This window comes from Apium graveolens, chromosome 8 (assembly GCF_009905375.1).
Source record: "Apium graveolens cultivar Ventura chromosome 8, ASM990537v1, whole genome shotgun sequence".
Taxonomy (NCBI): Eukaryota; Viridiplantae; Streptophyta; class Magnoliopsida; order Apiales; family Apiaceae; genus Apium; species Apium graveolens.
This window is the reverse complement of record NC_133654.1, coordinates 139,416,908-139,431,625: the sequence shown is the minus strand read 5'-3', so window position 1 is coordinate 139,431,625 and position 14,718 is coordinate 139,416,908. Positions and strand designations below refer to the sequence as shown.

Sequence of the window (14,718 nt, the reverse complement as noted above, 5' to 3'; positions counted from 1 at the left end):
CTTTAATAGAGATGGGAGATCAAACAGATATTGCTAAGGCTTTGATGGACTATTCTCAGCCTAAGATCAATGATATTCAGTCAAGCATCATCAGACCAGCCATCAGGGCTAACACTTTTAAGACAAAGTTGAGCACGATTTAGATGATACAGAACTCAGTTTAGTTTGGGGGTTCTCCTACAAAAGACCCCAACATGCACATCAGGAATTTCATCGAAATCTGCAATACTTTCAAGTTCCAAGATGTGACTGAAGATGCTATCAAGATGTGACTCTTCCCATTTTCTCTGAGGGATAAAGCAAAGTTCTGGTTGCATTCTCTACCACCAGGGTCTATCACCAAATGGGAGGATCTTTCTCAAAAGTTTCTCACTAAATTCTTTCCTATGGCGAAGACTGCTGCAATCAGGAATGCTCTTACTCAATTTACGCAGTAAACTGGAGAATCTCTGTGTGAGGCTTGGGATCGATACAAAGAGATGCTAAGAAAGTGCCCACACCATGACATGCCTGATTGGATGATTATAAACTGTTTCTAAAATGGTTTAGGCGCATAATCTAGACCTATGTTCGATGCAGCATCTAGTGGAGCCTTATGGGCTAAAAGCTATAATGAAGCTTATGAGTTGATTGAGCTAATGGCAGCTAATGAATACCAGAATCCTACATAAATAATGTTGCAAGGAAAAGTAGCAAGAATTCTGGAAGTGGATACAGTTACTGCTATAGCTGCTCAACATCAAGCTTTGACGATGAAAGTGGACTCTTTGGCTAATTATGGAGCTAATCAAATCACTAGAGTTTGTGAGCTTTGTGCGGGGGCACATGAAACTGAGCAGTGTGCTATTTCTAGCGAATTACTCAATTTGTGAGCAATTTTCAGAGATCACAACAACAAGCTCCAACCACTTATCATCCAAATACCCGCAATCATCCTAACTTCAGCTGGAGAAACAATCAGAATGCGGTGCAACAATCTTATCAGCCATACACAGCGAAGCAGTATAACCCTCCTGGTTTTCAACAACCGCAATATGCCCCTAGGAAAACACTTCAACTTCAGCAGTTACCGCAAGCTAATGAAAAATCTGAATTGGAGGAGTTGGGGCTCATATGCAAGAGCCAAAGTGTTTCTATCAAGACCTTGGAGAATCAGGTTGGGCAAATTTCTAATGCATTACTGAATCGTCAACCTGGCACGCTTCTGAGCGATACTGAAGTGCCAAAAAAGAAGGAAGCTAAGGAGCATGTTAAGGCAATTACATTGAGGTCTGGTAAGGTTGCAAATCCTGAAAAAGCTAAGACTCCAGATTCTGAAGTTGAGGCTGAAGAAGAAGAAGTGCAGAAGGAAGCAGAAGTGGAACCAAGGAAGACTACTATTGAGCACACTCCTCCTGAGGGTAATTTAGGGGAGAAACAAATCTATCCTCCACCTCCCTATCCTAAGAGGCTACAAAAGAAAAAGCTGGATAAGCAGTTTGTGAAGTTTTTGGAGGTGTTCAAGAAACTTCACATCAACATACTTTTCTCTGAAACTCTTGAACAAATGCCTAGTTACGCGAAGTTCATGAAAGGTATTCCCTCTATAAAGGTAAAGCTTGATGACTTAAAGACCGTTGCTCTCACGGAGGAATGTAGTGCTATGCTGCAACAGAAATTTCCTGCGAAGCTTAAAGATCCTGGAAGCTTCACTATTCCTTACACCATTGAAAATATGTCATTTGATAAGTGTCTATGTGACTTGGGAGCTAGGATCAACCTTGTTAATCTTCAAAAAGTTGGACTTGCCTGATCCAAAGCCTACTTATATGACCTTGCAGTTGGCCGGTCGTTCTATTACATATCCACGAAGTATTGTGGAGGATCTCTTTGTCAAGGTGGATAAACTCATCTTCCCTGCTGATTTTGTAATTCTTGATTTCGAGAAGGATAAGAAGATTCCCATAATCTTGGGAAGACCTTTCTTGGCTACTGGATGAACCTTGATAGATGTGCAGAAAGGTGAGCTCACCATGCGAGTGATGGATCAGGATGTAACATTTAATGTGTTCAATGCCATGAAATTCCCGAAAGAAAATGAGGAGTGTTTTAAGATAGAGATGGTCAATTCTGTGGTTAATTCTGAACTTGATTGATTGCTAAGGTCTGATGCCTTAGAATGTTGGGGAATTCCGATAGTGAAGATGACGAAGTTGATAAGCACTTGCAATATTTGAATGCTTCTCCATGGAATCGAAATATGGATATGGCTTTTGAATCTCTTGGATTGGAGGAACTGAAAAGTTCTCCAAAGCGCCTCAAGTTATCTATTGAGGAAGCTCCTACTCTTGAGCTTAAACCTTTACCTGAATATTTGAGGTATGCATTTTTAGGTGATGCATCTACTATGCCTGTTATTATTACATCTGACCTTTCAGGTAGCGGCGAGGAGAAGCTTTTGAGAATTCTTAGAGAATTCAAATCGGCAATTGGCTGGACTATAACAGATATCAAGGGAATCAGCCCTTCTTATTATATGTACAAAATTCTGCTAGAGGAAGGAAGCAAGCCTACTGTTGAGCAATAGTGAAGGCTAAATCCGATCATGAAAGAGGTTGTGAAGAAGCAAATCCTCAAGTGGCTAGATGCAGGGATTATCTATTATATTTCTAATAGATCATGGGGAAGCCCAGTTCAGTGTGTGCCGAAGAAAGGTGGTATCACTGTGGTAGCAAATGAGAAGAATGAGCTTATTCCTACACGAACAGTCACGGGGTGGAGAGTTTACATGAATTATAGGAAGCTAAACAAGGTTACAAGGAAGGATAATTTCCTTCTTCCTTTTATTAATAAGATGCTTGATAGATTGGCTGGGCATGATTACTATTGTCTTTTGGATGGCTATTCGGGATATAATCAGATCTATTTCGCTCCAGAAGATCAAGAGAAGACTACTTTCACATGTCCTTTTGGTACTTTTGCTTTCCGAAGAGTTTCTTTTATGCTATGTGGAACGCCAACAACTTTTTAGAGATGCATGATGGCTATCTTCTCTGATATGATTGAAAATAATGTAGAAGTGTTCATGGACAATTTCTCGGTCTTTGGAACTTCTTATGATGAATGCTTTATGGTGCGCCAAGGCATCATTCTTGGTCACAAGGTTTCTAGTAAGGGTTTCTATAGGCGTTTCATCAAGGACTTCTCTAAGATTTCGAAGCCGTTGTGTAATTTTCTAGAGAAAGATCTTCCTTTCAAGTTTGATGACGAGTGCCTTGCTACTTTAGAGACACCGAAGAAGAGTTTGATTACAGCACCTGTCATAATTGCACTTGATTGGTTTGAACCGTTTGAAATGATGTGCGATGTAAATGACTATGCCGTTGGAGCAGTTCTTGGGCAACGAAAGAACAACATATTTCATGTAGTCTATTATGCTAGTAAGAATCTTAATAGTGCTCAACTAAATTACACCATTACTGAGAAAGAACTTTTGGCTATTGTCTATGGTTTTGAGAAATTTCAATCTTATCTACTTGGGACGAAGGTGACAGTTTTCACTGATCACGCTGCCATTCGATATCTCATCTCGAAGAAGGACTCGAAGCCTAGATTGAATCGATGGGTTCTTTTACTTCAGGAGTTTGAATCAGAGATCAAGGATAGAAAAGGGGCTGAAAATCAAGTCGCCAATCATCTCTCGCGTTTAGAGGATCCAATTGCTACTTCACAAGATAAGTCTTTGACTAACAAATCTTTTCCCAATGAGCAATTATTTGGAGCACAAGTAGAAGAACTGTGGTTCGCCGATATTGTGAACTACCTTGTGAGTAACGTTATGCCTCCAGAGTTGACTTCCGCTCAAATGAAGAAATTTCTGCATGAAGTGAAGTAGTATATGTGGGATGAGCCATTTCTTTTTTGATAAGGAGCTGACCAAATTATCAGGAGATGTATTCCTTACAGCGAAACGGGGGGGATCTTGCGAGATTTCCACTCAACGGCTTGTGGAGGATATTATGGTGGAGAAAAGACAGCATCTCGTATTCTTCAAGCAGGTTTCTTTCGGCTGACCTCTTAATGTGCTTCTCGAGGTTGAAGTCTTCGATATTTGGGGAATTGACTTCATGGGGCCATTTGTCTCATCTTATAACAATTAGTATATCTTGTTGGCGGTTAATTATATCCCAAAATGGGTTGAAGTTATGGCGTTGCCAATGAACGATGTGAAGGTAGTGCTTAATTTTCTTCATAAGCAGATACTCACAAGATTTGGAACTCCAAGAGTCATAATCAGTGATGAGGGGTCGCATTTTTGCAATTGCAAGTTCACTGCGATGATGCAAAGGTATTATATGAATCATCGCATTGTTACGGCTTATCATCCTCAGACGAATGGTCAAGTTGAGGTATCTAACAGAGAGATCAAGCGCATTTTAGAGAAATTTGTGTGTCTATCGAGAAAAGATTGGTCTTTGAAGCTTGATGAAGCTGTTTGGGCGTATCGAACAGCATACAAGACTCCGCTAGGAATGTCACTGTATCAATTGGTTTATGGTAAGGGATGTCATTTACCGGTGGAACTAGAGCATAAATCGTATTGGGCTTGGAAAAAGTTGAATCTTAATTTGGATGCAGCTGGAAAGAAGAGGATGCTTCAATTGAATGAACTCGACGAGTTTCGACTTCAAGCATATGAAAACAACAAAATGTATAAGGGGAAAGTCAAGAGGTGGCACGATAGGGATCTAGTGCTCAAATCATTTGTGCTAGGGCAACAAGTTCTTTTGTTCAACTCTCGTATCTGTCTTTTTCCTGGAAATTTGAAGTCGAGGTGGTCAGGGCCGTTTGTTGTCAAAACTGTGTTTCCACATGGAGCGGTGGAGATTTTTGAGAATGATCTGGGCCAAGCATTCAAGGTAAATGGTCAGAGGTTGAAGCATTACTATGGTGACATGGTAAACCGCGAGGTGGTTAGTGTCGTTTTGTTGTTCGTTTGATCTCGTGTTTCTATGTCAAGATAACGACGTAATGCAAGCGCTTCTTGGGAGGCAAGCCAAGTTTGTTGAACATTAGTAGATAGAGGAAGAAGAAAGAATGCAGAAAAACACAAAAAAAATCAAAAAAATGAAAAACTTTGGGGTGAACTACAGTGGCATGACACACCCACGCTGAGGAAGCGGGGCGGCCGTGCCATTTCTCCAGAGACAGAGCGCGCCCTCACTGCCTAGCGGGGCGGCCGTGCTGAAAAGACAGAAGCACGGCACGCCCACGCTGAGGTAGCGTGCAAACGTGCTAGCCCTGAGTTTCGAAAAAAATAAAAAGCTGGGAATAAAGAGAAAATCGGGGACTTCTTTTAAAAATCAATTCCTACCCGAATTTTACTCTTCCACATCTCAAATTTCCCTCTCCAAATCAAATCCATTATTCCCACTATTCCCATAATCAATTCCCACTTCTATTCTATATCTAATTCTCTTCTCACCTCCTATATATACATACACTTATAAAACAACTTCTCCACCACTTCTCAAATTCTCAAACACAACTCTCTCTCAAACACTTATCTCTTATTCTCTCTTACTCAATCCCAATGGCACCTACGAGACAAAGAACTCAAGTAAGCAGCAACACCACTGATTCTTTGAGTGCAGGTGGTGTGAGGCCAAGATTTTCAACTCCCGAGGCTGAAGCGGAGTATACGAGGCTTCTCTCAAAGCCTATAGCCAAGGAGCATAGTTTTCTTCCATCGGGGAAGGATGGTAGGTTGTTGGAGATTATCTTGGAGATGGGCTGGGTTGCTTTTTCTGAGGCACCTGCTGTTGTGCCCATGAGTGTTGTTCGAGAGTTTTATGCTAATGCGAAGGCGGAGAAGAATGGTTTCACTGTGGTTAGGGGGATGACGGTGGAGTACAGTGCTGATGCGATAAGGAGGGTGATTGATCAGCCCGCGAGGAGGCCCGGTCAGGACATTTGGAATGATAAGACTCTAGAGGATTTTGATTTGGATTTGATTATTGCTACTCTGTGTATTCCCGATACTCACTGAAAGTTCAAGAGGGGCACGACTCATTATTCCACGTTCCCTACTTCGAGCATGAACAGGTTTTCCCATATATTAAATGCGTTTATCTGTGCTAATATCATGCCATCTTCTCATGTACATGATGTGACTGTGGATCGTGCACGCCTGTTGTGCGGTATTCTGTAGGGTGATTATATGGACTTTGGGATGGTTATTCACCAAGGTATTCTGAGGTTTCTGCGAGGGAACTATGGGGTCTGTACCCTATGTGTCCATTATGACGAAGTTGTGCTTGGAAGTTGGTGTTCATTGGACAGCACATGAGCAGCTTCAGATTCTGAGTGCTCTGATTAATAGTACCACTTTGGCGATGATTCAAGAGTGGGATGGAGGCAAGCCTGATTTGAGAGGGCTTGGATATTCTTTTAACCATCTTCCTGGTGGGAGGCCAGCTGCTGGGGAAGCTCAGATGAGCAGGACAACTTGGAGATCTCAGTTAGGTGAAGAGGCTGGTCTATCTCAATAGGAACAGGAGGATGTAGGAGCGGATGTTGGAGTTGGTATGAGCATGGCGTAGTATAGGCGTCTAGGGAGGAGGATGGATGTGATGCATGACATCCATAGTCGGTTTGTACGTGATCTCACCCAGGCATTGGGGAATGCCTTCAGAGCCACATGTGTTAGCATCCAGTGGCCTGTATTTGGTGAGGACTCCGTGATCCACCTCTAGACACGCCTGACACTTCACTCGTTAAGGGAGAGGATCCTGATTCCGAGTAGGTATGCCTGATTCCTTACTATTACCTTCACTGAGGACAGTGAAAATTTTAAGTTTGGGGGTAGTAGTTGAAGGAATATGTTTAGTGTGAGTCACATATAGTTTATATATTCATGATAGTTTAGTGCATATAGTTGCATTTTTCCATGTAGTAGTTTTTTTATTTTGTAGTTTTTATGATAGTTTGTTCATATAGTTCATGCATTTGCATTATAACATGATCCCTTAAATGATTTTTCTGATTGACTTGTGATATTGATGTTAGTGTAATGATGTCGTATTTAGTGATGTTAAGTCGTATCGAATTGATTTGCATGATAGAGACACTTATATTTCCTTAAGTCTTATAGTTTGCTTGAGTGCTAGATCATGGTCATGGTTTGTTTATTTGTCAAAGTTGAATCGCTTATTTATATTTAAAATTTAGGATATTCTCTTAATGATTGAATAACATGGATTTTTAAAAGTTGGAGAAAATTGGATTTCATTGCTAGTTGTTGTGGCTAGGTGTCAAATGGCTAGTAGCCGGCTCATATTTATATGAGTAGTCTAGGGTTGAACGAGATAGAGCGAAACGCACTCGTTCAGAAATTTGTGAAAAAAAGAAAAAAACAGAAAAAAAAGAAAAAAAAGGAAAAGAAAAGTGTTATGTATAATTGATCACGAGTGGGCTCTTTAGTACTCGAGTTATTGAGTTCTTAGGGGACTTTGTGCCTAGTGACATATGGCTTTTATAGTCTGGGATCCGCTAACCTAACGCTCGCTACATGGGTACTATTGTATAAGTCTTTTGTGGACCTCACTCATTGCAAGGTCAAATAAGCATATTTATGTTGTTTTGTTGTGAATAAAAGCATGAATCCATATAAAACTCCAATATAAGAATTGAAGTGTTATAAGTTATTTTGAGTCTAGCTTTTATTTTATTTATAACCTTGCAATTTCTTTGATGAGTAATTAGTCATGATTATTAATCTAGTTGTGTTAGTATATCTGTAAGCATTTGCACACATGCACGTCTCTGGTTTGTAAGTTGATTTGTAAGGTTTGATTGATCTTTATATGAATAATTGCATTTGTTGAGATGTTGCTTGTTGATTGGTTTAGTTATTCCATGGGGATCGTTGCATTCATGTATTTTATTTCTTGTTCTTTGAGTCTGTTTATGCTTAAGGACAAGCATTGATTCAAGTTTGGGGGATGTTAAGTGGCATTTATGACACTTTATAACGCTCCATTAAGCTTTGAATTGGTGCTTTTGTACTCAAGTGGTTGGTGTTTTAATTTGTTTTCTAGTTTTTTTGCATTTCAGGCATTAATCCGGAATTCAGGCGAATTAGCATTGATTTAATGCTAATATGGTGTTAGGATGGTGTCCAGGGAATAAAGCTCGGGAAGACCAACTCACTGCAGCAAGAAAAGAAGAAAAATGGAATTTTCTCCAGATGGTCGGCGCGCCCGTGCTGTACTAGCGCGCGGCCACGCCCGAAGTATAAAGACACCCGCGCTGGTCAAGCGTGCGGTCGCGCCGGGTCGGGAAATTTAAATCTTGTGGGCTTTTGATTGGAGGACTTCTAGAGCACAAGGAGAAGGCGTAAGAAGACCGTTTTAGCACGATTCAACGAAGACGAAGAAGATCTAGTTTATACTTGTGATTCTTTGTTCTAAGTTGTAACTTGGATGCTAGTTTTCTTATTCGTGAACCTATACTCTTGTTTCGTTCTTGGTTTATTATTTATTCAGTATAAAGACTACATTTATTATACCGTGCTTTCATCGGAACCCACATTAATGATGAGTCCGATTATGGGCTAATCATTATCGTGGGGTTCTAGCGGATTTATTTGTGGATTTTTTTAGTTAATTTGTTTCGATGCCTTAGTGTGGTGATTATATGATAACCTAGTATTGTTTATGCTTATTCATCTTATGAGCATCATGAACTTATAAGATAGTCTGTTAATCTTTAATAAAGCGACAGTAAATTTAAGGATTTAGAACTTGCCATGCTAATGTAGGTTCATGTGTTGTTGTTATGCATGATTCGTAGGTAATTTTAACCATCTTACTTGCCCTATGTAATCATGATAGATAACTTGTGCATTAAGTCATTATTTTGTCAAATTATATAGACATATAGGGTCTCAATATAATTGGTGTATATTGAGCTTTTATCTCTTTTGTGGATATCTTGTAGTATATTATTTGTACAACGAAAGTTGGCGTTTAGTAGTTTCGTCTTATTTGATTAGTATCATCACCATTACATGCTAAGGTTAAGATCAATAAGGCTATTGAATGAAGTATTTAATGAAGTTAGAATCCCGTGTTTGTGTCATATATTATTCAAATCTCTTTAAACTCTTAGCTTAATGTTCAATAGTTAATTGTAGTTATAATCAACACCCCAATTGTTATTCGTCTTAGCATTGAATAATAGCCATATCATTGTTGCATAAGTGCATAAATCACAAAGGTAACTTAAACCAGTCCCTGTGGGAATGAACTAGATATATTACTCGTTATCACTTATACTAGCATGAATTATTTATGCGTGTTTAGCCCTAACAGAGGTTTGCAGAGTTGAGACTTGACCTTGGAGAGCTTGAATTTGTAGATTTGTTGATGTAGAGGCAGGTTGGGATATGGAGGAAGTAGAGACCCCTAAAGTGTCTTTACAGCTTTCTTAATTCCATCCATGACCAAAGGGGAAGGAGTGTATCTTGCAGTATGCATTTGATCCAACTTCTACCTTGGATCATTAGAATTTGTTATGTGAACTTGAACTACCTTGTTTAGAGTTACAAAGGATTCTTTCAGCTGTTTCACACTCTTTTCTACCCCACTTAGATCATACCTTGACATTTGTTCTGAAAAGGTTTTGAATTATTTCTTGATCTCTACCTGTGAGGGGATTATATCATCCATCTTTTTCCTCACCATTCCCATGATTTTTTCTTGATGGCCAGTTAATGTGACAGTGAGGGCCTTCCCAAAATTGTGAAAGGCCTTGATTTGAGCTTTATTCACTTCATTTACTGCATCTTAGACTTCCTGTGGAGATAGGCATCTGGAATTACTTCCTAGAATGGTGAGATACTCTTCTCTAAACTGTGCTAGGAGTGTGTCCATTTCTATCTTGAACTCCTTATCCAACCAGGCATCACAGTTTGCATCTCTACCAGCTTCATCTACTATTTTGGCATGTTGGTCCTCCATATCTGTTTGATAAGACAACATTATTGCTTGATAGTCTTGATTAGACATATCTGATGTGAGGAGTTGTTGAGAGATCTGTGCAAGTCCTACTGATAAGTGGCATTTTATACCACCTAGAATGTCTTATAATGGCTTGAATTGGTGTCTTGAAATCAATTATTTTATGTATTTGATGCATTTTTCTAGTGTTTTTGCATTTCAGGGTATAACTTGCGTAATTAAAGAGATTTCATCATAATAAGCCTAGGGAAGTACTTGGAACCAGTTGCAGGGAGTTGTGCGAAGAAATCAGCAAAATCAGAAGTAAGAAGTGGAATTTTCCAGAAGGTGTGCAGGCGACCGCCTGGAGAGCAGGCGCCCGCGTGGGATTGGAGGCGGCCACCTGGGGTCGGAATTTCAGATTTTGGATTTTTATAATTCGAGTTCTATTGGGCTTCTAACGGCGCTGTTTCTTGTGGACATTTATATAAGTAATCTTGGGAGACGTTTTCACAACAACAAGTATCAAGCAAGGAGCAAGTAACAAGGAGAGAAGATTAAGAAGACTGTTTTAGCATGCAACAATAAAGAAGAGGAAGCATACGTTATCTTGTGATTCTTTTAATTTGTTGTAACAATGGATGCTAGTTTTCTTTACTTTTTGAACCTTAATACTCTTGTGACGTACTCTGTTTTTATTAAGTATTTTTATTAGTTTATATCATTGTGTTATTATCATGTTTTCATATGAACCCATGGTGACGATGAGTTATATCATGGGCTAATCATGATCATGGGGTTGTAGCGGATTTATAATGGATTTCTTTAGTTAATTGTTTAATACCTTGGTATGTGATGATTATATGATATCTAATATAGGTTGTGCTTATTCGTCTTATGTGTCGTGAACATATAAGATAGCCTGTTAATCTCTTGTGAAGTGACAGTGAATCTTGAGATTTAGAATTTGTCATGCTAGCATAGGTTCATGTATTGTATGCATGATTAGTGGGTAACTCTAACCGTTTTACTTGCCCTGTGTAATTATAATAAATAACTTGTGCTTAAATCGTTATGTTGTCAAATTCTATAGACATATAGGGTCTCAACATAATTTATTCCTATTCAACTTCTATCTTAATTTTGGATGCTTGGTAGAATGGTACTTGTGCAATGAAAGTTGACTTTTATAAGTTTCGTGTTGTTCGATTAATATCATCACTGTTACATGCTAAGGGTAATAACAAAGACTATTGAATGAAGTAGTAATGAAGTTATGATCTCATGTGTATTTAATATTGTTAATTCAAGTGTCAATTTAAGTGTTTAATTCTCATAGTTAATAATTAGTTAATCAACCTTAAGTGTTATTGTCTTGACATTGAAGATTAATCATACATTGGTAAGTAAGTGTTAATTAAATATGATTAATCAGAGTCTCTGTGGAAACGAACTAGAAATCATTCTATATTACTTGTGAACGCGTATACTTGCGTGAATTATTAGCGCATACTTTGTGCCTAACAATTTTTTGGCGCCGATGCCGGGGACTTGGTGTTAATTTGTTTAGTTTATGTACTTGCCATCAATGGTCATTAGGACTCATTGATTAAGACTTGTTACTTACTGTTTTCGGTTGTGTTTTAGGTACTCTAGCGAGCGTTTATGCAAACACGTTCTTGCACTCGCAAGAGGACTCTAGATATGGCTGAGGAGACAGATTCACTTCTTGACATTCCGGAGAAGTTAGATTTTGAAGATTCAGATAAAGAGAGTGAAAAGAAAGAATCGGTAATCATGGGTGATCATATAGTTCCAGCAGATCCAGCTCTTATGGACTTTTCTCGACCTAAAATTGATGACATTCAGTCAAGCATCATTCATCCGGCTATTCAGGCCAATACTTTCAAAATAAAGTCGGACACTATTCAGATGGTGCAGAATTCTGTTTCTTTCGGAGGTGCTGCGGCTGAAGATCCCAACATGAATATCAGGAATTTTGTCGAGATCTGCAGTACTTTCAAATATAATGGTGTCACTGATGAGGCTATCAAGCTGAGGCTTTTCCCATTCTCTCTTAGGGATAAAGCTAAGGGTTGGTTACATTCTTTACCAGCTGGGTCCATCACTACTTGGGAAGATCTTGCGCAAAAGTTTTTGGTGAAGTTCTATCCAATGGCCAAGACTGCAGCTATGAGGAGTGCTCTTACTCAGTTTACGCAGCAACCAATAGAAACTATGTGCGAAGCATGGGAGTGCTATAAGGAGATGTTGAAAAAGTGTCCATATCATGGTATGCCTGACTGGATGGTGATCACTGGGTTCTACAATGGTTTGGGGGCCCAATCTCGGCCCATGCTCGATGCAGCTTCTGGAGGCGCCTTGTGGGCCAAAAGCTATACTGAGGCCTATAATCTCATTGAAACTATGGCTGCAAATGAGTATCAAAACCCAACTCAAAGGATGATGCCTGGGAAGGTAGCATGTATTCTGGAAGTTGATGCAGCTACAGCTATCGCAGCGCAGCTCCAAGTATTGTCTATGAAGGTCGATTCTTTAGCCAACTATTGAGTCAATCAAATAGCTATTGTATGTGAGCTTTGTGCAGGCTCTTATGTTACGGATCAGTGTTCTCTTGATAATGAATTTGTTCAGTGTGTAAACAATTATCAGCTACCGTAGCAGCTTGTGCCAGCTACTTATCATCCTAATAACAGAAATCATCCCAATTTCAGCTAGAGCAACAATCAGAATGCTGTTCAGCAACCATATCAGCAAGCTGTATATAAACAGTTTAATCCACCTGGATTCCAGCAACCTCAGCAATATGTTCAAAGGCAATCATATCCTCAACAAGGAGGTGCTGCTCCACCTTCTAGCACTGATTTCGAGGAGCTAAAGCTGTTGTGCAAAAGTCAGGCTGTTTCTATCAAGACCTTGGAGAATCAAATCGGTCAAATAGCCAATGTCTTGCTCAATCGTCAACCTAGCTTACTTCCCAGCGATATTGAAGTGCCAAGCAGGAAGGAAGCTAAAGAGCAAGTCAAAGCTGTTACCATAAGGTCTGGAAAAGTTGCTGATACTGAAAAAGTAAAAGATGGAGAAGCTGAAGTTGTAGATGAAGAAGAAAAGCAAAAGGAGAAAGAGGGGGAACCAAGGAAGACTACTGTTGAACACACTCTGCCTGAGGGTAATACAAGGGATAAACAGCTCTATCATCCACCACATTTTCCTAAGCGATTGCAAAAATAAAAGTTGGATAAGCAATTTGGTAAGTATCTGGAGGTGTTCAAGAAACTTCACATCAACATACCTTTTGCTGAGGCTCTGGAGCAAATGCCTAGTTATGCTAAATTCATGAAAGGTATTCTTTCAAGGAAGGTGAAACTGGATGATCTTGATACCGTTGCTCTAACGGAAGAGTGCAGTGCTGTACTGCAACAACAGTTACCTCCAAAGCTTAAGGATCCAGGTAGCTTCACCATTCCTTGCACCATTGGCAAGTTGTCATTCGACAAGTGCCTTTGCGATTTGGGAGCAAGCATCAATCTGATGCCATTATCTATCTTCAAAAAGTTAAATTTTCCTGATCCGAAGCCCACCTACATGTCTCTACAATTGGCTGATTGTTCTATTACATACCCACGGGGCATCGTGGAGGATGTGTTAGTAAAGGTGGAAAAGCTCATCTTTCATGCAGACTTTATCATTCTGGATTTCGAGGAAGATAAGAAGATTCCCATAATCTTGGGAAGACCTTTCTTGGCTACAGGTCGTACCTTGATAGATGTGTAAAAAGGTGAACTTATTATGAGGGTGCAAGATCAAGATGTAACATTTAATGTATTCAATGTGATAAAATTCCCTACAGAAGATGAGGACTGCTTCAAGGTGGATTTGATTGATTCTGCAGTAACTACAGAACTTGATCATGTGCTAAGGTCTGATGCTTTAGAAAAAGCCTTATTGGGGGAATTTGACAGTGAAGATGAGGAAGGTAATGAGCAACTACAATATTTAAATGCTTATCCTTGGAAATGAAAGCTAGACATGCCATTTGAATCTCTTGGTAATACTGATCTCAAGAATGCTGAGGGAAAGCTCAAACCATCTATTGAGGAAGCACCTACTTTGGAGCTTAAACCATTGCCTGAACACTTGAGATATGCTTTTTTAGGTGATGAATCTACTTTTCCTGTTATTATTGCATCTGACCTTTCAGGTAGTGATGAGGACAAACTCTTGAGGATCTTTAGAGAATTCAAATTGGCCATCGGATGGACTATAGCAGATATAAAAGAGATCAGCCCTTCGTACTGCATGCATAAAATTCTGCTTGGGAAGGTAGCAAGCCAACTATTGAGCAACAGCGAAGACTTAATTCCATCATGAAAGAAGTGGTGAAGAAAGAAATTCTAAAGTGGTTGGATGCATGAATCATATATCCTATTTCCGACAGTTCTTGGGTGAGCCCCGTGCAATGTGTACCTAAGAAATGAGGTATTACTGTGGTAGCAAATGAGAAGAACGAGCTCATCCCCACTCGAACAGTCACAGGATGGAGGGTATGCATGGACTACAGAAAGTTGAATAAAGCCACGAGGAAGGATCACTTCCCTCTTCCATTTGTTAATCAGATGCTTGACAGGTTGGGTGGTCATGAGTATTATTGTCTTCTGGATGGCTATTCGGGCTATAATCAGATTTGCATTGCACCAGAAGATCAATAAAGGACTAC

The 14,718-nt window shown here is 39.6% G+C and overlaps 2 non-coding genes across 2 annotated transcripts; both read right to left on the bottom strand.

The window, feature by feature from the left end:
- Positions 1 to 401: 401 nt before the first annotated feature.
- On the bottom strand, positions 402 to 508 carry LOC141682275 (small nucleolar RNA R71). Its single transcript, XR_012559677.1, has one exon. It is a non-coding gene; the product is annotated as a small nucleolar RNA R71 (small nucleolar RNA).
- Positions 509 to 12,170: 11,662 nt separating this feature from the next.
- On the bottom strand, positions 12,171 to 12,277 carry LOC141681753 (small nucleolar RNA R71). The gene has a single exon (XR_012559176.1). It is a non-coding gene; the product is annotated as a small nucleolar RNA R71 (small nucleolar RNA).
- Between the last annotated feature and the right edge of the window lie 2,441 nt (positions 12,278 to 14,718).